The 23,818-nt window shown below is 31.3% G+C and overlaps 1 long non-coding RNA gene across 1 annotated transcript; it reads right to left on the reverse strand.

Moving 5' to 3' along the window:
• Nucleotides 1-2,408: 2,408 nt before the first annotated feature.
• On the reverse strand, nt 2,409-21,824 carry LOC104415993. Its single transcript, XR_005545914.1, has 2 exons — nt 21,511-21,824; nt 2,409-2,715 (listed from the first exon to the last, which is right to left on the reverse strand). It is a non-coding gene; the product is annotated as an uncharacterized LOC104415993 (long non-coding RNA).
• Nucleotides 21,825-23,818: the final 1,994 nt, after the last annotated feature.

The raw sequence follows: 23,818 nt of genomic DNA on the forward strand, positions 1-23,818 counted from the left end.
TAGAGCATAAAGATACTAGGAAGATAAAATTGAACAATTAGTGTTCATTGATTGATTGGTGGTCCATACTACAAAATACGAACCAAGCATTTATACTACCATGAATAGTTAACTACGCTTACAAACAAGGCAAATATCATCCTACGTGACTCCTTGAAATTAAGACAGCCTTAGTATATCACAACATCCACATTAAGATTTTGTCTAAATCAACTCGTGTATTGTATAAAAACCTCCAAATACTTTTAATGTTCTTAATAACTCCTCAAGTAGAGCTCATTGATAGCATTAGTTCAAAATTACTCCTTCAAGCAAAATGGAATTATTAACTTTTCGCCTCTCCTCAATATATTTATTACCTTTCGCCAAAAAAAAAAAAAAAAAAACCTTTAATGCACCCTAAACACTCCTAGCATCACTATATTTGAATACGACTATGGTATTCTGAATCATAACACTAAGATAAGATCTACTTCCTCGAATTTTATCTCAACTTTCTCCCAAGGCAATGTACTGTATTCCTCTCCAGGACAAGGATCACCAAAACAAGAACTTATATATTTATACCACAAAGCCTCATAAAAATGTCACCACTCAAAAAGTCATCACTTAAGATTGAATGCCTATAACTTCCTAAATCACCAAAATTTGAACTCATCTACTTTTCAATAAAATTCAATCAACTTGACTTACAAATGAAACCTCAGTTGAAATTGATCTTAGCTACTTAGTTCCACAAAACTCTTTAAAGTAAGATCATAACCTAAAACTATGAAGATCACAACCTACAGTTATGAAGATCTTGCCTACTAGTTCCGCAAAACTTTTTAAAGTAAGATCATAATATACTACTCAAAAGATCATAGAAAAACTTTTTAAAGTAAGATCATAATATACTACTCAAAAGATCATAACCTACAACTATGAAGATCACAACCTACAGTTATGAAGATCTTGCCTACTAGTTCCGCAAAACTCTTTAATGTAAGATCATAATATACTACTCAAAATATCACAACCTACAGTTACGAAGATCACACATGTTACACCGAAGGAAATTTAATTTTCAAGCTTACTTCCTCTAAAGATCAATTCTTATTATACTAAATATCACCATGTAACCTATTGAGACTTCCAATATAAATTCTCCTTTTAATCTCCTCCGACTACGATGTAATCCTCAAAATCATGACTTACATCTAAAGATCATAAATTGTCATGAAATTGATCGTGACATATCGCTAAAGGATCGTCCACTATTATTATAAATTAATACCTTAAAGTTTGTGTTTTGCAATCTAAATTTGCCTAATTTCACCAATAACTAAATCTCAACCATTTCATATTGAATACTTATGACAGAAACAATAACTTGCGACTTGGCGAAAATATCCAAACACCAAAAAGACAATCACTCATTGCCTGAGGTTTAAATTAAAACTTAAACACTTCTAAAATCCACTCTAACCATGATGTAAATCAACCAATACTAGGATTCATGGCTCCATCAGATATACTAAATTCCCAAAGATCATAGCTTATCAAATAACCTATTAATCTTTCTTTTGGAACTTATTATTTCAACAATTCCTCCACCAAATTAATCATGAAACTCAAAGTATATATCCACACTCTATCTAATTCTATTTTATCACTCCATTAACCTCGCTCTAATACCAAAAATTGTCACCACTTGAAATTCCCATAAAATTTGAACTTCAAATGAAAAATAATTTCGCCTCAAATGATGTAGAAAATATACATGATCAATACTCCCTACATAAAATATACACCTCTACTCTTGTTGTGTACTGTGATCCAAACCTTAAAAGAGATTCAAAAGCACAAATCTAAACTCCAAAAACTCTACTAATCTATAACGTATTTTGAAAGGATCCTAAGCACAATAAATGAAATCTCTATGTTTAAGGTATGAGATAATCTTACCAAGAGCAAAATAGCATAGTAACATTCAATGAGTAATTACATAACATTTTGAGGTATCGCCATAATATATTTTTACCTTATTTCTCAATTATTTGCATGCATATAATAGAAAAAGTCAATCCCTTGAGGGACACATTCTACATAGTTCAAGTACTTATAGCCCCATGCCAATCTAACATGTCAACGATTTCATCTTTTATCAGCATGTATCATAACAAAAATTCACAAACACGTCAAAAAAATCCAGGTACTTCACTGCCATAAAAATCATTACGAGTGCAAATCAACCATGTCAAATTTCCTCATCATTTGCTCACTTCAGTAATAATCAACTTAATTTAAACCACGAGTATTTAACTACCTTTCCCGAAAATGATCTAAATTCATTTAAGGTGTTAGTCGTGCATTATCACTACACATAACTATAATCATGTATGCAATGAATAAAAATAAGTACCGGATGAATGAATGGATAATCTACAATTAAATTGGTCAAACAAAAATTTGTCAAAATATAGTGTCGAGCTTATTGCACAAATATCCACTTAAGGTAGATTAGTTAACTATATCAGTTGCACATTGATATGAAATACATTGCCAAAATTATAAGCTGACTATAATTAAAATCAGTTGCTCAAAGGGAGTGAGAACTTGTACCCTCTCTCTCTCTCTCACACACACACACACACACACACACACACACACACACATAAAACCTGCCCACCTGAAGACCAATTTCTTACCACAGGATGCTTTATCCATAATCACCTGAACAAAACACAATTACTGTTAAAGAACAAGATATTATGAGATTTAGGAAAAATAATGAGATATCCATCTCGTATACAATGGGACAAGGGTGAAACATGTCGAGAGAGTAGTTTGGGCTTGACTTGAGAGATCACCTCATATGGTTTCAAGTCAAGCTCAAAGTCTGAGCTACTTAAGTATCTTATCGAGTCAAGTCAGCTTGACAGGCTTGTAAGCTTAATAGAGCTTTTGTTTTTTCATTAATATTTTGCTAGTCACAGTCACAAAAACAAATCATATAATCGATTGAGAGTATATAAGGTCAAGCTTGAGAGTATTGATTTTAATCTAGTTTAAGCTTTGACAGCTTAAAGAGTATTGATTTGTAATCTAGCTTAAGCTTGATTATTTCGATTCTCTATTAAGGCAAGTTCAGGCAGAAATTCTAACACAAACGAGCTTCGAGATCAAGCTTGGCATTATTATCAACTTGACTGGACGTGATTACTCCCCTTAAGTGGGACAATACTGCTTGTTTCAAAAGTAAAATAATAACCTTGCGCAGAGAAACTCGCTAGAGTCAAAGGTTTACAAACAGAGCCATCAAAACAGTAGAAAACATGAAAAATAAAATCACTTCAATAGTATACAGAAGATTGACATAGCCACCCAATATTTGTGTCTATATAAAGATCAGGGAAACGTGAAAAGGAACATGATTGCAACGGTAATCACAAAATAATATAGCCAACATAAGGTAAATGTTCGATCTATAATTTTCTTTCCTGACAGAATTGCTCATGATTCCAATTTATATAGATCCCTTTTTGTTATATTAAGACAAAGCAAGATCAAGAAGGAACACCAAAGGGTAAACTAAATGGAGATTTAAATAATATAGCACGTCCGCCCCCTTATGGAGTTGCTAACTAATTTGCAAAACATCAACCACAAAATTTCTCAAGGGAACCTATGACTCTATCAACTTCAGAAAACAGGACACTAGCAAAGTAGCTTATGCTCTATAAAATCAGTACTCCGACAGTCATTCTTCTTTAAAAATCCCAGAAAATAACTGATTTCAATAATTCAACATTTTAGGTATTCACTTTGTCCTGCCCAGTTTATTTTCACCCACTGATAAAATGTGCAAAGTCTGCCACTGCACAACATCTACCCAAAATTATTCTGCTCTATGTTTCTCCCTAAAGTCAGGACACTAGCATCTCGTCACCTCAAATGAATTTCACCCTTGAAAGTCGCCAAAGATCAATGTCAAATACTCACCCAAAATAATAACAATCATCCTAGCATCAAGCTTAAATAATCACCCAAGGCTCTATTTAAATGATTCCTCAATCAACTCAAGTGCAAAAGTTAAGAAAAATCAATACTCCAACAATCACCTCAGGGGAACCAATGACTCAATATTGAAACTTAAGAAAATGGAGCACTAGCAAATATTCGCCTCAAATGAATTCCATATTTGAAATTTGCCGAACATCCATAGCCTCCATAGCAAACAATCACCCAAAGTTCAATCATTCCAACGTCAACATCACATAATCACCCAAAACTACAGAAACCATTTTGCAATCAACTCACCTTCACCCATCAAAAGTTTTAGAAATCATACTCCAACAATCATCTACTCTATATTTCTTTCCAACAGCAACATATAGCTTCTGCCCCATTAAACGTTGTCCACCAATTTGCTGAACATCAACCTCATAATTTCTTAAAAGAACCCATCACTTGAGATATCAAACATAAGAAAACAACCCCAAAATTATTATGCTCTACATTTCATTTTTAAAATAAGGACATGAGAATTACCTCAACAGAATTTCATCCTTGAAATTTGCCAACCATCAATCTCAAATAATCAACCCCACTTATGAAAAACAATCAAAGGTCAAGCTCAAAAAGTCACCCAAAATTATTAAAACCATTCCACAATCAACTCACAATATCAACATAGTTCCCTCGTCTCTAGTCCATCACTAAATCTGATAGCTCATCAAATCCCCAAACATAATTCCCTCAGCTCCTGCCAAATGGTCTCACAAACTAACCCGGTGGAATTTAGTTTGATCTTATATTGGTTTCTTTGGAAAACGTACATATGCTTAAGACAGAAAAGTAGCCAACCAATCAAAGTGAAAATGACAGAGGACTATTGAGTTAAAAATCCAAGGACCACATAATTTAACATATGGTGTCATCCAAAAATAACTTAATGTGTTTGTCTTGACATTTTTTTGTTAAAAAGAAGTCAGAAAAAGTTTTGTCCTTGCTGCAAGTATTCATACCATTTACAAAGAACACATTAGTCGTGACAGAAAAAAGCTCTCCTAATGACAATTAAAAGATATGCAATTTTCATTTGGCATTTGGGTGGCTCATTTCATAAATTGACAAACTTCTGTCCAGTAAACTATCTCTTGCAAGTCAAAAGCAAATTTTACTGCCGAAACACGTCAAACGTCAATTTGAAACACTCACCCAAAATGATAATAATCATTTTTATAATCAATATAACCTACAAAAAATTGATCAAAATCACTTGCTCTGGAAGCTGTCTGGTTCTATATTTGTTTTTATTTAACTTAGCCTCTTAAATGAATATATTCATTCTCAAAGTTGCCGCTCATCATCCTCAATAATCAAGCAAAATCATATGAATCATTTCATTTATCCTTCTAGGTTTCTCACCACAATAAGTAAAAAATTTGAACATAACCAAAGTATTATCAAATATCCACTAACTTAACATTACATAAAGCTCTTAAAACCACTTTAGTCCTACATCCTGTCACTTTTCCTCTTCCAAACTTCATACTCAATCCCAGTGAAGACCATCATTACCCTTATCACGCAGCTTTTCTCGACCCTAAAGTGGAGTTTCGATCAATAGGCATGCAAAAATTTAGAGACCATTCCATAGCTAAATATTTTAATATTATAACATCTACTCACTGCAAATGATACTTCCTCAAAATTACACAAATTGTTTCGACATCAACCTCTAACCAATAATCGCCCAAAACTAGAAAATTATACAAATCATCCTGTAATCAACTAACAAGATCAATATAGCTGCCGAATCTCCTATTCCATACAAAGACCCAGCAAACATTAAAAGGAAAATGACTGGAGTAGTAATCACAAGAAAATCTAGTAACAACGAAAAATTTCAAAGAATTTCTTTCTTGAAATACCTATCTTGATTTGAATTTATATAGATCCACTGTTTTCTTCGTTAAGACAGAGCAAGGTCAAGCAGGAAAACCCATAATAAGGGGATAAACAAATGAGTAGAACATGCCAATTCACAACGCACAAATAGCAGAAGTAGAAAGCATATTTCAATCAAAACTCATTCTTGTCCACCATCCTTCGCTCACCACCAGTAGTGTCATACTCTATTTTCAGTGATCTCTCTATAATCAATCTTATCAGTCAGCCATAGAAAACCATTTTCCAGCTCACCACACTGAGACCTCGAGAGCATACTAGGGCTTTCTAATGGTATAATAGTTAGTCAACGAATTTCCACCAGATATCAATCAAAACCCATCCTTGTCAACCATCCTTCGCACCCCACCAGTTGTGTCATACTCTAATGTCAGTGATCTCTCTATGATCAATCTTACCAGTCAGCCACCAAAAACCATTTTCCAGAACACCACATGGACACCTCATTTGCAGCTCTCCAATCTAAACACCATCAATGGACATATGAATCCTTCCACTTATCACTAGACACTATTATTACTTTGTCCTTAAATTTTGCCAACCCAAGAAAGCCAAGATAAGTCAAAATTTAGCAGCCTAGACATTCTCCTCCTTTAGTTAGCCCAAAAAACCACTTGATCATCTAAAAAATAATTTGTGAGAGAAATGTGAAATTGTCAAATGCCAATTTGGAACCTTGTTGACAATGCTCTCTCAACACTCAAGTAGATCATCTTACTTATGTTAACTACCATTGCTATTGAGCTAAAAACTTGCAGTTAATAAAGCAACTGAGAAATAGATTCGACTAACACTTGATAAAATCTACCATAATGCGCATTATGTTCTTTAAAGGCAAATTTATACTCCAAATTTTGTTTCAAAATAACAGGTCTCGGTAATATATAGAAAATTGCAATCCAGTTACCAAAACTGAAAATTAAGAAGTCTCACTATTCTTAAGAACAGACAGACATGTTCCAAAACCTCTCTGAGAAAGAACTTTTAAAAAACAAACATATATAGAGAAGGAGAAAACCAGAGTTTTAACTTATTTTGCAGAAAAAGATATTTGAAAACATCCTGCTCATAAACCTAATGAGAAATAAATTGAAAAACTTGCAATAGAATCTAAAATAATATGCATTACATTCTTTGAAAGCAAATTTAAACTTACAATGTTTGAAAATAGTAGGTCTTGTACAAAATAGAGTAAGGAAGAAAATTGTCATTATTTGCAACATATGTAAACAACTTTGAATTCCTCTAGGACAGAAAACTTGCAATCAAGAAGTAGATATTTATAATGGAAAAAACATAAATCTCAAAATCCTTTAGAATAGAGAAAAAAAAGGTAATCTCTTTAACAGAGAACTTTTAAAACAGAGATAAGTAAACAAAATGAGAAAACAAAAGTGGCACAAAAGAGATATTTGCAAACACACTGCTCATAAAGCTATTGAGAGATAGTTTGACAAACTTGTGATGGAATCTAAAATAATTTGGATGACGTCCTTTAGAAGCAAGTTTAAACTCCCAATGTTGTTTGAATATAGTAGGCCTTGTACATAACAAAGTTTGGAGGAAGCTTGCCATAATTTGCAAGATATGGGAGCTAGTCTAATGAAAACGTTGAATCCAGTCACTCAAAGGCAGGAAACTTTAAGTCAAGAAGTTAATATTTAGAAAGGAAAAAACAAAAAGTCTTGCAATTTTTAAAAAAGAGGGATTAGATAATCTGTTTAACAAAACATTTGGAACGACTTTGGAAAAAAAATTGAATCCAGTTACTCGAAGACAGGATACTTAAAATCAATAAGTAAACATTTTGAAAAAACAAAATAAAAGTCTCACAACAGAGATATATATTAGAAAATCTATTTAACAAAGAACTTTTAAAAATACAAAACAACAAAAAAATAGTGTATGTTCTTTTGGCTAAAAAGAGAGATTTCCATGCCTACTACTCATGAGCTATTGAGAAATTGGTTGGAAAAACTTGGGATAGAGTCTAAATTAACTTACATGACGTTCTTTAAAAGCAAATTTAAACTCCCAATGCTTTTTTAAAATAGTAAATCTTGTACAAAACAGAGTAAGGAAGAAAAATGCCATCATATCTCCACCATTTACAAACGGTTACGAAAGAAAACTTTCAATCTGGTTGCTACGTGATAGAAAACTTCAAAATCAATAGTTAATATTTAGAAAGCACAACAAGTCTCAGAATTCTTTAAAACAAAGAGAGATAATAGAAAATCTGTTTAACAAAGAACTTTTCAAACAGAGAAATAAATAGACAGACGGAGAAAACAAAAGTTTTAAGATATGGGAAAAAAAGAGATACTTGCAAACCTTTTGCTCACAAGGCTATTATGAAATAGATTGGAAAAACTTGTGTGTAGAATCTAAAATGATTTGCATGGCGTCTTTATAAGCAAATTGAAATCCAATGTCCATTGAAAATAGTAGATCTCGGACAAAACAGAGTAAAGAAGGAAATAACCATCATTTCCACAATTTACAAAAATTTTTGAAAGAAAACTTTAAACCCAATTACTTTTCGGAAAAAAGGAGATACATGCAAACCTTCTGCTCATCAAGCTATTGAGAAAGAGATTGGAATATCTTGTGATAGAATCTAATATAATTTGCTTGATGTTCTCTAGAAGCCAATTTAAACTTCCAATGTAATTTGGAAACATAGTAGGTCTTGCACAAATTTGCCCAAATTTGTAATATTTGGAAATGAATTTCAAAGAAAACTTTAGATCCAGTTACTCTAAAACAGAAAATTCAAGAAGTCAATATTTAGAAAGGACGAAATCATATGGTCACAATTCTTTATTACACAGAGATATTAACAAATCTCCTTAAGAAAGAACTTTTAAAACAGAGAGAGAAAGATAAAGAATAAAACAAAAGTTCAGGTTTTTTGGCACGTAAAAGAGATACTAGCAAGCTTCATAAAGTAATTCAAAATCAGATTGGAAAAGCTTGTGATAGAATCTAAAATAATTTGCACGACGTTCTTTAAGAGCAAATTTAAACTTTGAAAACAATAGGTCTTGTTTGGAGGAAAATTGCCATAATTTGCAAGATTTGGAAACTACTTTTAATAAAATCGTTGAATCTAGTCACTCAAAGGCAGGAAACTTAAATTCAAGAACTTAATATTTAGAAAGGACAAAACAAAACTCTTGCAATTTTTAAAATAGAATGATCTATTTAACAAAACATTTTAAACGACTTTAGAAGAATATTTTGAATCCGGTTACTTAAAGACAGGATACCTAAGACAGGATACCTAAAACAAAGAAGTTAATATTTTGAAAAAACAAAGTAAAAGACTCACAATTCTTTAAAACAGAGAGATATATTATGAAATCTGTTTAACACAGAACTTTTAAAAATACAAAAAAGGACAAAATAGTAGTGTACGTTCTTTTGGCAAAAAGAGATTTGCAAATAATTCACATGACATTCTTTAAAAGCAAATTAATTCTCATGAAGCTATTGAGAAATCGATTGGAGAAACTTGCGACAAAATCTAAATTAATTCACATGACATTCTTGAAAATAGTAAGTCTCGTACAAAACAGAGTAAGGAATAAAAATGCCATCATTTCCACCATACAAACCATTATGGAAGAAAACTTTAAATCCAGTTGCTCTATGATAGAAAACTTCAAATCAAGGAGTTAATATTTAGAAAGGACAACACAAAAGTCTCAAAATTATTTAAAACAGAGAGATAAGAACTTTCAAAATAGTGAGGTACACAAAAAAAGAGAACAAAAGTTATAAGTTTTGGGAAAAAGAGATACTTGCAAACCTTCTGATCATGAATCTATAAAGAAATAACTTGGTAAAACTCGTATATAGAATCTAAAATGATTTGTATGACATTCTTTAAAAGCAAATATAAACTCCCAATCCAATGTTGATTGAAAATAGTAAATCTCAAACAAAACAGAGTAAGGAAGAAAAATACAATCATTTCCACGATTTACAAACATGTTGAAAGAAAACTTTAAACCCGGTTGCGTTCTCTCTCTCACAGAGAGAGATATTTTTACAAAATGTCAGAACTTCCCAAAAAAACGAAGATATATTCAAAAGGAGAAAACAGAATTGAACTAATTTGGCAAAAAAGAGATACTTGAAAACTTGCTGTTCATATATAGCTATTAATAAAGAGATTCCTGTGTGACGTTCTTTAAAAGAAAAATGGTATAAAAAGACGAATCTAGTTACAATTTAAAATAGAGTGAGATTTTAACGAAATGTCAGAACTTCCGACAAGTAAAAGGATATTTCAATAGAAGAAAATAAAAGTTCAACTTATTTGGAAAAAAAAGAGATACTTGAAAACTTGCTTAACAAAACAGAGTAAGGAAGAAAATTGTCATTATTTGCAACATTTGGAAACAACTTTGAGGAGAAACGTTAAAATCCAGTTATACTCTTTAACAGAAAACTTAAACTCAACAAGTTTATATTTAGAAAGGACAAAACAAAAGTATCACAGCTCTTTCAAACAGAGAACATTTTTACAAAATGTCATAATAAAGAACTGTCAAAAAGACACATAAAGAACTGTAAAAAGAACTGTAAAACTTAAAATCAAGAAGTTAATATTCAGAAATGACAAAACAAAACTATCACAGCTCTTTCAAACAGAGAACATTTTTACCAAATGTCTATAATAAAAAGCTGTAAAAAAAGAGATATATTCAAAAGGAGAAAACAAAAGTTTAAACTTATTTGGCAAAAAAGGGATATTTGAAAACTTGCTGCTTGTAAAGCTATGAAGAGATACAGTGGGAAAACCTGTGAAAGAATCTAAAATAATTTGCATGATGTTCTTTAAAAGCAAATTTAAACTCCCAAAATGGTTTGAAAAAGTAGGTCTTGTACAAAATAGAGTAAGGAAGAATATTGTCATATTTTGCAACATTTGTAAACAACTTTGAGGAGAAACTCTAAATCCAGTCATACTCTCAACAGAAAACTTAAACTCAAGAAGTTAATATTCAGAAAGGACAAAACAAAAGGATCACAGCTCTTTTAAATTGAGAAAAATTTTACTAAATGTCATAATAAATAACTGTAAAAAAAGACATGTATTCAACAGGAGAAAACAAAACTTTTAAACTTAGTTTACAAAAAGAGATATAAACTCGCTGCTCATTAAGTTGACGAAATAGATTGGAAAAACTTGTGAAAGAATCAAAAAAAATTTCCATGACCTTCTTTAAAAGCAAATTTAAACACCCTAAGTTGTTTGAAAAAGTGTCTTGAACAAATAGAGGAAGGAAGAAAATTGCCATAATTTGCAACATTTGGAAACGACTTTGTGAAGAAACTTTTAAATCCGGTTACTCTTTTACAGAAACTTAAAATCAAGAACTAAATATTTAGAAATGACAAAACAACAGCATCACACATCTTTCAAACAGAGATAGATCTTATGAAATGTCTTTAAAAAGTTTTAAAAAGGAGAAATATATTCCAAATGAGAAAACAAAAGTTTAAACTTATTGGGCAAAAAGAGGTATTTGAAAACTTCCCGCTCATAAAGCTATGAGGAAATACATTGGAAAAACTTGTGAAAGAATCTAAAATACTTTGCAAGACGTTCTTTAAAAGAAAATTGAAACTCCCAAAGTCGTTTGAAAAATGTAGGTCTTGTACAAAACAAGAGTAAGGAAGAAATTGTGATAATTGGCAACATTTGGAAGCAACTTCAAGGAGAAACTTTAAATCCAGTTATATTCTTTAACAGAAAACTTAAACTCAAGCAGTTAATATTTAAAAGTAACATAGCAGTTTCAAACAGATAACATTTTTACGAAATGTCATAATAAAGAACTATAAAAAAAGACATATTCAAAGCAAAAAACAAAATTAAACTTATTTGGCAAAACAGAGATACTTGAAAACTAGTTATGAGGAAATAGATTGGAGAAACTTGTGAAAGAATCCAAAATAATTTGCATGACCTTCATTAAAAGCAAATTTAAACTGCCAAAGATGTTTGGAAAAGTGTGTCGTAGAAAACAGAGTAAGGAAGAAAATTGTCATAATTCGCAACATTTGGCTACAACTTAGGAGAGAAACTTTTAAATCCATTTACTCTTTGACAGAAAACTTAAAATCAAGAAATTAATACTTAGAAATGACGAAACAAAAGTAACACGCCTCCGTCAAACAGAGAGATTTTCACGAAATGTCTTACAAAAAGTTTTCAAAAAGAGAAATATATCCAAAAGGAGAAAACAAAAGTATCACATCTTCACAAAAAAAAAAAAAAAAAAAAAAAGTATCACACCTCTGTCAAACAAAGATAGATTTTCATGAAATGTCTTTCAAAAAGTTTTCAAAAAAGAGAAATATATCCAAAAGGAGAAAACAAAAGTTTAAATTTATTTGGCAAAAAAGAGATACATGAAAACTTGCCACTCAAAAAGTTTTGGAGAAATACATTGGAAAAAGTTGTGAAAGCATCCAAAATAATTTGCACGGCCTTCTTTAAAAGCAAATTTAAACTCCAAAAGTTGTTTGAAAAAGTAGGTCTCGTACAAAACAGAGTAAGCAAGAAAATTGTCATAATGTGCAACATTTGGAAACAACTTTGAAGAGAAAGTTATAAATCCAGTTACTCTTTAACAGAAAACTTAAAATCAAGAAGTTAATATCGAGAAATGGCAAAACAAAAGTATCACACCTCTTTCAAACACAGATCGATTTTTACAAAATGTCTTTAAAAAGTTTTCAAAAAAGAGAAATATATTCAAAAGGAGAAAAAAAGTTTAAAACTTATTTGGCAAAAAGAAATATTTAAAAACTTGCTGCTCATAACACTATGAGGAAATGCATTGGAAAAACTAGTGAAAGAATCTGAAATAATTTGCATTACCTTCTTTAAAAGCAAATTTAAACTCCCAAAGTTGTTTGAAAAAAAGTAGGCGTTGTACAAAATAGAGCAAGGAAGAAAATTGTCATAATTTGCAACATTTGGAAACAACTTTGAGGAGAATCTTTAAATCCAGTTATACTCTTTTAACAGAAAACTTAAACTCAAAAAGTTAATATTCAGAAAGGACAAAACAAAAGTATCACAGCTCTTTCAAACAGAGAACATTTTTACAAAATGTCATAATAAACAACTATAAAAAAAGACATATTTAAAGGAGAAAACAAAATTAAACTCATTTGGCAAAAGAGAGATATTTGAAAACTTGCTGTTTAGAAAAGTTACGAGGAAATATATTAGAAAAACTTAATTTGCACGACTGTCTTTAAAAGCAAATTTGAAGTGCCAAAGTTGTTTGAAAAAGTGTCTTGTACAAAACAGAGTAAGGAAGAAAATTGTCAAAATACGCAACATTTGGAAAAGACTCTAAGGAGAAACTTTTCAATCCACCCACTCTTTAACAGAAAATTAAAATCAAGAAGTTAATATTTAGAAATCACAAAACAAAAGTATCACACCTCTTTAAAAAAAAAAGATAGATTTTCACAAAATGTCTTTCAAAAAGTTTTCAAGGAAGAAAAATATATCCACAAGGAGAAAACAAAAGTTCAAATTCATTTGGCAAAAACGAGATATTTGAAAACTTGCCGCTCATAAAGCTATGAGGAAATATGTTGGAAAAACTTGTGAAAGAATCTTAAATACTCTGCATGATGTTCTTCAAAAGCAAATTTAAACTCCCAAAGTTGATTGGGAAAAAGTAGTCTAGTACAAAAGAGAGTAAGGAAGAAAATTGTCATAATTTGCAACATTTGGAAATGACTTTGAGGAGGAACATTTACTCAAAATCAAGAAGTTAATATTGAGAAATGGCAAAACAAAAGTATCACACCTCTTGCAAAAAGACAGATGTTTATGAAATGTTTCTAAAAAGGTTTTCAAAAAAGAGAGATATATTCGAAAGGAGGAAACAAAAGTTTAAAACTTACTTGGCAAAAAGAGAAATTTGAAAACTTGCTGCTCATATAGCTACGAGGAAATACGGTAGAAAAACATGTGAAAGAATCTGAAATAATTTGCATTACCTTCTTTAAAAGCAAATTTAAACTCCCAAATTGGTTTGAAAAAAGTAGGCCTTGTACAAAACAAAGTAAGGAAGAAAATTGTCACAATTTGCAACATTTGCAACATTTGGAAACAACTTTGAGGAGAAACTTTAAATCAAGTTACACTCTTTTAACAGAAAACTTAAACTCAAAGTTAATATTCAGAAAGGACAAAACAAAAGTATCACAGCTCTTTTAAAGTTATGAGGAAATACGGTAGAAAAACATGTTAAAGAAACTGAAATAATTTGCATTACCTTCTTTAAAAGCAAATTTAAACTCCCAAATTGGTTTGAAAAAGGTAGGCCTTGTACAAAACAAAGTAAGGAAGAAAATTGTCATAATTTGCAACATTTGGAAACGACTTTGAGGAGAAACTTTAAATCAAGTTACACTCTTTTGACAGAAAACTTAAACTCAAGAAGTTAATATTCAGAAAGGACAAAACAAAAGTATCACAGCTCTTTTAAACAGATAATATTTTTACAAAATGTCATAATAAAGAACTGTGAAAAAAGACAGATATATTCAAAGGAGAAAACAAAAATAAACTTATTTGGTAAAAAAGAGATATTTGAAAACTTGCTGCTCAGAAAGTTATAAGGACATAGATTAGAACAACTTGTGAAAGAGTCCAGAATAATTTGCACGACCTTCTTTAAAAACAAATGTAAAGTGCCAAAGTTGTTTGAAAAGGTGTCTTGTACAAAACAGAGTAAGGGAGAAGATTGTGAAAATTCGCAACATTTGGAAACAACTTTGAGAAGAAACTTTTAAACTCAGTCGCTCTTTAACAGGAAACTTAAAATCAAGAAGTTAATATTTAAAAATCATAAAACAAAAGTAGCACACCTCTTTCAAACAAAGATTTTCACGAAATGTCTTTTAAAAAGGTTTTCAAAAAAGAGAAATATATTCAGAAGGAGAAAACAAAAGTTTGAACTTATTTGGCAAAAAGGAGATATTTGAAAACTAGTTGCTCATAAAGCTATGAGGAAATGCATTGGAAAAACTTGTGAAAGAATCTGAAAAAATTTGCATTACCTTCTTTAAAAGAAAATTTAAACTCCCCATGTGGTTTGAAAAAGTAAGTCTTGTACAAAACAGAGTAAGGAAGAAAATTGTCATAATTTGCAACACGTGGAAATGACTTTGAGGAGAAACTTTGAATCCAGTTATACTCTTTTAACAGAAAACTTAAACTCAAGAAGTTAATATTCACAAAGGACAAAACAAAAGTATCACAGCTCTTTTAAACAAAATGTCATAATAAAGAACTGTCAAAAAGACATATATTCAAAGGAGACAACAAAATTAAACTTATTTGGCAAAAAAGAGATATTTAAAAACTTGTTGCTCAGAAAGTTATGAGGAAATAAATTAGAAAAACTTGTGAAAGGCTCCAGAATAATTTGCACGACCTTCTTTAAAAGAAAATTTAAAGTGCCAAAGTTGTTTGAAAAGGTGTGTGTTGTACAAAACAGAGTAAGGAAGAAAATTGTGAAAATTCGCAAAATCTGGAAATGACTTTGAGAAGAAACTTTTAAAAGCCAGTCACTCTTTAACAGAAAACTTAAAATCAAGAAGTTAATATTTAGAAATGACAAAATATAAGTATCACACCTCTTTCAAATAAAGATAGATTTTCACAAAATGTCTTTCAAAAAGTTTTCAAGGAAGAAAAATATATCCACAAGGAGAAAGAAAAAGTTCAAATTCATTTGGCAAAAAAGAGATATTTGAAAACTTGCCGCTCATAAAGCTATGAGAAAATACATTGGAAAAACTTGTGAAAGAATCTTAAATACTCTGCATGACGTTGTTCAAAAGCAAATTTAAACTCCCAAAGTTGATTGGGAAAAAGTAGTCTAGTACAAAAGAGATTAAGGAAGAAAATTGTCATAATTTGCAACATTTGGTAACAACTTTGAGGAGGAACATTTACTCAAAATCAAGAAGTTAATATTGAGAAATGGCAAAACAAAAGTATCACACCTCTTGCAAAAAGACAGATGTTTATGAAATGTCTCTAAAAAGGTTTTCAAAAAGAGAGATACATTCGAAAGGAGGAAACAAAAGTTTAAAACTTACTTGGCAAAAAAGAGAGATTTGAAAACTTGCTGCTCATATAGCTACAAGGAAATACGGTAGAAAAACATGTGAAAGAATCTGAAATAATGTGCATTACCTTCTTTAAAAGCAAATTTAAACTCCCAAATTGGTTTGAAAAAGTAGGCCTTGTACAAAACAAAGTAAGGAAGAAAATTGTCATAATTTGCAACATTTGGAAACGACTTTGAGGAGAAACTTTAAATCAAGTTACACTCTTTTAACAGAAAACTTAAACTCAAGAAGTTAATATTCAGAAAGGACAAAATAAAAGTATCACAGCTCTTTTAAAGTTATGAGGAAATACGGTAGAAAAACATGTGAAAGAATCTGAAATAATTTGCATTACCTTCTTTAAAAGCAAATTTAAACTCCCAAATTGGTTTGAAAAAAGTAGGCCTTGTACAAAACCAAAGTAAGGAAGAAAATTGTCATACTTTGCAACATTTGGAAACGACTTTGAGGAGAAACTTTAAATCGAGTTACTCTTTTGACAGAAAACTTAAACTCAAGAAGTTAATATTCAGAAGTTAATATTCAGAAAGCACAAAACAAAAGTATCACAGCTCTTTTAAACAGATAATATTTTTACAAAATGTCATAATAAAGAACTGTGAAAAAAGACAGATATATTCAAAGGAGAAAACAAAAATAAACTTATTTGGCAAAAAAGAGATTTGAAAACTTGCTGCTCAGAAAGTTATAAGGACATAGATTAGAACAACTTGTGGAAGAGTCCAGAATAATTTGCACGACCTTCTTTAAAAACAAATGTAAAGTGCCAAAGTTGTTTGAAAAGGTGTCTTGTACAAAACAGAGTAAGGGAGAAAATTGTGAAAATTCGCAACATTTGGAAACAACTTTGAGAAGAAACTTTTAAACTCAGTCGCTCTTTAACAGGAAACTTAAAATCAAGAAGTTAATATTTAAAAATCATAAAACAAAAGTATCACACCTCTTTCAAACAAAGATTTTCACGAAATGTCTTTTAAAAAGGTTTTCAAAAAGAGAAATATATTCAGAAGGAGAAAACAAAAGTTTGAACTTATTTGGCAAAAAGGAGATACTTGAAAACTAGTTGCTCATAAAGCTATGAGGAAATGCATTGGAAAAACTTGTGAAAGAATCTGAAATAATTTGCATTACCTTCTTTAAAAGCAAATTTAAACTCCCAAAGTGGTTTGAAAAAGTAAGTCTTGTACAAAACAGAGTAAGGAAGAAAATTGTCATAATTTGCAACACGTGGAAATGACTTTGAGGAGAAACTTTGAATCCAGTTATACTCTTTTAACAGAAAACTTAAACTCAAGAAGTTAATATTCACAAAGGACAAAACAAAAGTATCACAGCTCTTTTAAACAAAATGTCATAATAAAGAACTGTCAAAAAAGACAAATATTCAAAGGAGACAACAAAATTAAACTTATTTGGCAAAAAAGAGATATTTAAAAACTTGTTGCTCAGAAAGTTATGAGGAAATAAATTAGAAAAACTTGTAAAAGACTCCAGAATAATTTGCACAGCCTTCTTTAAAAGAAAATTTAAAGTGCCAAAGTGGTTTGAAAAGGTGTGTGTTGTACAAAACAGAGTAAGGAAGAAAATTGTGAAAATTCGCAAAATCTGGAAATGACTTTGAGAAGAAACTTTTAAAACCTAGTCACTCTGTAACAGAAAACATCAAGAAGTTAATATTTAGAAATGACAAAACAAAAGTATCACACCTCTTTCGAATAAAGATAGATTTTCATGAAATGTCTTTCAAAAAGTTTTCAAGAAAGAGAAATATATCCACAAGGAGAAAACAAAAGTCTAAACTTATTTGGCAAAAAAGAGATATTTGAAAACTTGCCACTCATAAATTTGAGGAAATACATTGGAAAAACTTGTGAAAGAATCTAAAATAATTTGCATTACATCCTTTAAAAGCAATTTTAAACTCCCAAAGTGGTTTGAAAAAAGTAGGTCTTGTACAAAACAGAGTAAGGAAGAAAATTGTCATAATTTGCAACATTTGGAAACAACTTTGAGGAGAAACTTTAAATACAATTATACTCTTTTAACAGAAAACTTAAACTCAAGAAGTTAATATTCAGAAAGGACAAAACAAGAGTATCACAGCTCTTTTAAACAGAGAACATTTTTATGAAATGTCATAATAAACAACTGTAAAAAAAGACAGATATCTTCAAAAGGAGAAAACAAAAGTCTAAACTTATTTGGCAAAAAAGAGATATTTGAAAACTTGCTGCTCATAAAAGTTTGAGGAAATGCATTGGAAAAACTTGTGAAAGAATCTAAAATGCTTTGCATGACGTTCTTTAATAGCAAATTTAAACTCCCAAAGTGGTTTGAAAAAGTAGGTCTTGTACAAAATAGAGTAAGGAAGAAAATTATCATAATTCGTAAACATTTGGAAACAACTTTGAGGAGAATCTTTAAAGCCAGTTATACTCTTTTAACAGAAAACTTAAACTCAACAAGTTAATATTCAGAAAGGACAAAACAAAAGTATCACAACTCTTTTAAACAGAGAACATTTTTCCAATATGTCATAATAAAGAATTGTCAAAAAGACATATATTCAAAGGAGAAAACAAAATGAAACTTATTAGGCAAAAAAGAGACATTTGAAAACTTTATGAGGAAATGCATTGGAAAAACTTGCGAAAGAATCTGAAATAATTTGCATTACACTCTTAAAAAGCAAATTTAAACTCCCAAAGTGGTTTGAAAAAAGTGGGTCTTTGACAAAACACAGTAAGGAAGAAAATTGTCGTAATTTGCAACATTTGGAAACAACTTTAAGGAGAATTTTTAGATCCAGTTATACTCTTTTAAAAGAAAACTTAAACTCAAGAAATTAATATTCAGAAAGGACAAAACAAAAGTATCACAGCTCTTGCAAGAGAGATAGACGTTTACGAAATGTCTTCTAAAAGGTTTTCAGAAAAGAGAAATATATTCAAAAGGAGAAAACAGAAGTTTAAAACTTATTAGGCCAAAAAGAGATATTTGAAACTTGTTGGTCATAAAGCTACGGAGAAATGCATTAAAAAAACTTGTGAAAGAATCTGACATGATTTGCATTACCTTCTTTAAAAGCAAATTTAAACTACCAAAGTGGTTTGAAAAAAAGTAGGTCTTGTACAAAACAGAGAAGATTGTCATAATTTGCAACATTTGGAAACGAATTTGAGGAGAACTTCTAAATCCAGTTACTCTTTAACAGAAAATTAAAATCAAGAAGTTAAAATTGAAAGATGACAAAACAAAAGTATCACACGTTTCAAACAAAGATAGATTTTGTCTTTCAAAACGTTTTCAAGAAAGAGAAATATATCCACAAGGAAAAAACAAAAGTTTAAACTCATTTGGCAAAAAAGAGATATTTGAAAACTTGCCGCTCATAAAGTTATGAGGAAATACATTAGAAAAACTTGTGAAAGAATCTTAAATACTCTGCACGACGTTCTTTAAAAGCAAAATTTAAACTCCAAAAGTTGATTGGAAAAAAAGTAGTCTTGTACGAAAGAGAGTAAGGAAGAAAATTGTCATAATTTGCAACATTTGGAAACGACTTTGAGGAGGAACTTTTAAATCCACTTACTCTTTAACAGAAAACTCAAAATCAAGAAGTTAATATTGAGAAATGAGAAAACAAAAGTATCACACCTTTTTCAAACAGAGAATGATTTTTATGAAATGTCCTTAAAAAGGTTTTCAAAAAGAGAAATATATTCAAATGAGAAAACAAAAGTTCGAACTTTTTCAGCAAAAAGAGATATTTGAAAACTTGCCGCTCATAAGGCTATGGAAAAACTTGTGAAAGTATCAAAAATAATTTGCATTACGTTCTTTCAAAGCAAATTTAAACTTCCAAAGTGGTTTGAAAAAGGTAGGTCTTGTACAAAACAGAGTAAGGATGAAAATTGTCATAATTTGCAACATTTGAAACAAATTTGAGAAGAAACTTTAAATCCAGTTATAATCATTAACAGAAAACTTAAGCTCAAGAAATTGATATTCAGAAAGGACAAAGCAAAAGTATCACAGCTCTTTTAAACAGAGAAGATTTTTACAAAATGTCATAATAAAGAACTGTAAGAAAATACAGATATATTCAAATGAGAAAACAAAATTGAACTTATTTGGAAAAAAAGAGATATTTGAAAACTTGCTGCTTGGAAAGTTAGGAGGAAGTACATTAGAAAATCTCGTGAAAGACTCCAGAATAATTTGCACGACCTTCTTTAAAAGCAAATTTAAAGTGCCAAAGTTGTTTGAAATGGTGTCTTGTACAAAACAGAGTAAGGAAGGAAATTGTGAAAATTTACAACATTTGGAAACGACTTTGAGAAAAAACTTTTAAACCCGGTCACTCTTTAACGAAAACTTAAAATCAAGAAGTTCATATTTAGAAATCACAAAACAAAAGTATCACACATCTTTCAAACAAAGATAGATTTCCACGAAATGTCTTTTAAAAAGGTTTTCAAAAAAGAGAAATATATTCAGAAGGAGAAAACAAAAGTTTAAACTTATTTGGCAAAAAGGAGATATTTTTGAAAACTTGCTGCTCATAAAGCTATTTAGAAAGAGATTCTTGTGTGCGATTCTTGTGCTCATAAAGTCATGGATAAATCACAGTGAGGAAAAATTCCATCAGGTACAGCAGTTAGCAAAGCAAAATGGTAAAGAAAAAGCACGGGTGCAAGATCTATAGCAAAATGATTACAAGGCTTGATCTGAGGATAAGCAATAGTGAATCAAGGTGCTTTGCCAAAATCAAAGTACAACAAACAGTATGATTTGTCGAGGCATGTCACTGTCTTGATATGTTCACGTTACAACAGGATCACCAAACAGGTTGAAAAACCAAAAAAAACCCTGGCAAACGAATTACTCCGTAACAAAGAACTTTCTAAGCACCAGATTCATATTCTATGTACAAAAAACAAAAATCAAAACTTTTTTTATAAGAAAGAGAACAGATTTGTCAAAAAATTACTGCTCAAAGAGATATTCTATCATAAGTCATGTTCTTTAAAAGAAAATTCCTACTCCGTAACAAAGAACTTTCTAAGCACCAGATTCATATTCTATGTACAAAAAACAAAAATCTGAACTTTTTATAAGAAAGAGCACAGATTTGTCGAAAAATTACTGCTAAAAAAGATATCCTATCATAAGTCATGTTCTTTAGAAGAAAATTCCTACTCCCAAAGATGATCTGAGAAATAAAAGGTTTTGGCACAAATCAGAGTAAGGAATCAAAAAACCCATCTCCTCCGACAAGATTTACGCCCCAAACGACAGCAGCATAATCATCACGCAACAACACCCATTCAACCAAGCCAGAGAGAAAAAATTCGAGATACTCACACGTCCGCCTCAACTCCAGCACGCCCTCGAATCCGTCGCCCGCCTGAACGTCGTTGCTCAGCCCCGCCTTTGCAGCCACAGAGAGCGCCGTGCCCCGATCATAGCCCCATTCCTCTCTCTCTGTGGCCCCCACACGGGGGCGTCCCGTCTTCGACGATCGGCCGCACGGCCGAAGCAGATGCAGCTCCGGCATCTCCCATTGAGCCGGAATGTGGCTCCGTCGAGAGAGGAAAAGGAAGCAAGCGGAGGGAGCAACATGCGAAGAAGAAGAAGAAGAAGAAGAAGGTGGGAGAGAGATGATGCGACTGAACCGATGAAGCCGTAGCGAATATGTAGCGTCATTTCGCCCGTCGTTCCGAATTTGCCCCTTGCAGAATAGGAAAGTGGATTGAGGTCGAAACGGTAAATTGGCTACGGCTAACAGTAACTTATTTAATTCGCTTCCGAATTTGCCCCTTGTAGAATAGGAAAGTGGGTTGGGCGCGCGAGGTCGAAACGGTAAATTGGCGACGGCTAACCTCTTCAGGTAATCAGCGTGGTGGATTTGTTCAAATTTATTTGATATGATGTAATCGTAACAACGGCTACAGTAACTTACCTAATCCGAAGTCGCAGTGGTAGTAAGTAATTTTCCTTCTAATTAGGAAATCGAGCGTGCCCTAATCCTTGACATTCTTCTTAATTATACTTATTCATAGCTAATAAAGTCTTATCGTAGCAATACAAGCTCTTATATCACGAAAGCAAACTTATATTTTTAAAATTGTATTTTGTGTATGTAAATTTAGCTTCGGCATCGTTAAATTACCTGTGCGTTGGTAAGTATTTTATGAATGCAAAAATTACCTTACCACTCACCAATTAACGTAAATTGCCCACGTCAAAAATAAACTATAAATAAATATATTCAATCAGTCAATTTTGCACAAAAATAAACTCTGAATAAGTGTATGCTTGTTACACAAAAGATCAACATTTGGGAAAATATTTTCTCAAAATTTGATCACTTGTATATTTTATAAATTGTTTACAAATATGTTTAAACATAAATTATAATAAAAAATATTATTTATTGACTAGTTATTTTGAACAATAAAAATCATCATCTTTTGGAAAATATTTTTCATATCACTTGTTTTCTGCAAAACAAATGTATAATGAATGTCTATAAATTTTTGCTCGGTAAAAAGTCAAAGTGGAACTTCGCTTTAAAAGCATAATCTTGTGAGTATAGCAAGAACCACATTTCCAACTAAACTAGAGCTCTCTCATATGGCAATATGAAGATGTAAAATAAGATTCCTTTTACCCAACAACAGGAGTGACATCAGGGAAAAGGGATACATTCGAGGTTTCTAAGATATCTTGGATGCTTTGCTCTTCTGTTGGTGCAGCTACAAAAAGGGTTTACCATATGATATTTCTTCAAAATGCCATGGTTATGTGAAAGTGTTGTTATAATGATAGGTAATTTTTCTGTTCGCTACCCTTGTCGTTCACCCTGACATTCTGCACTTTGACTGTTGCTAGCCATTTTTGGATAATCAAAACAAGATTTTAATGTGACCAATACCACTGTTAGGCCAATCTTACATCCGATTCTTCTCATGTCTCGGAGTTGTCGAGATCATGCAGCAAATCCAAATGCCCAGGTTTGAGCAGGGAATACTAGTCGAAGCAAACCACTAGGACAAACTAAAAGTTAGATTAATATGATCATGATCCGGTCTCCATGGTGGATGTCTGGAGATTTATATCCCCCAAAAAATCTCACTCTTCTATTTTCATCCATTGGATCTTTTGTTCATGTGGGAAATTTAATCAAAGTGCGGATTTCAAGTAATGAGAAGCGATAATATGTGATGGAATTCCATACCAAGGATTGAACGAATAGAGTCCATGTAAGTGTGGTTATATCTGCTAGAGTTAAGGTTGCCAATGCGGTAACAATTAAAGAGCAGGCGATTGGTGCAGTAGCACACGGAGGGGAAAAAGAACATCACAACAGGACTTGCAATCCAGCCCAGCAGAGCAATGTCCGATGCAAGCAAAAGCACTCCTGATCCTATCACGGCTATTATCATGTGTGCACTCACCATCCACAATGTCCCAGATTGATCAACTGATAAAATCTAATTGACTCTTTACATTTGAAATATTTTCATTGTCTCCTAAGTTTTTTAGTAATAGTATATGAAGGAATTATGTTTAAATTGTTAGTTTGAGTGCAAAAATTTTATCTTTCTCACAAGCAGAAATGAATTAGGAATGTAAGAAGATAAGGTTGATTAGGCCCTGCATGTTTTCA

This window comes from Eucalyptus grandis, chromosome 8, assembly GCF_016545825.1.
Source record: "Eucalyptus grandis isolate ANBG69807.140 chromosome 8, ASM1654582v1, whole genome shotgun sequence".
Lineage (NCBI taxonomy): Eukaryota > Viridiplantae > Streptophyta > Magnoliopsida > Myrtales > Myrtaceae > Eucalyptus > Eucalyptus grandis.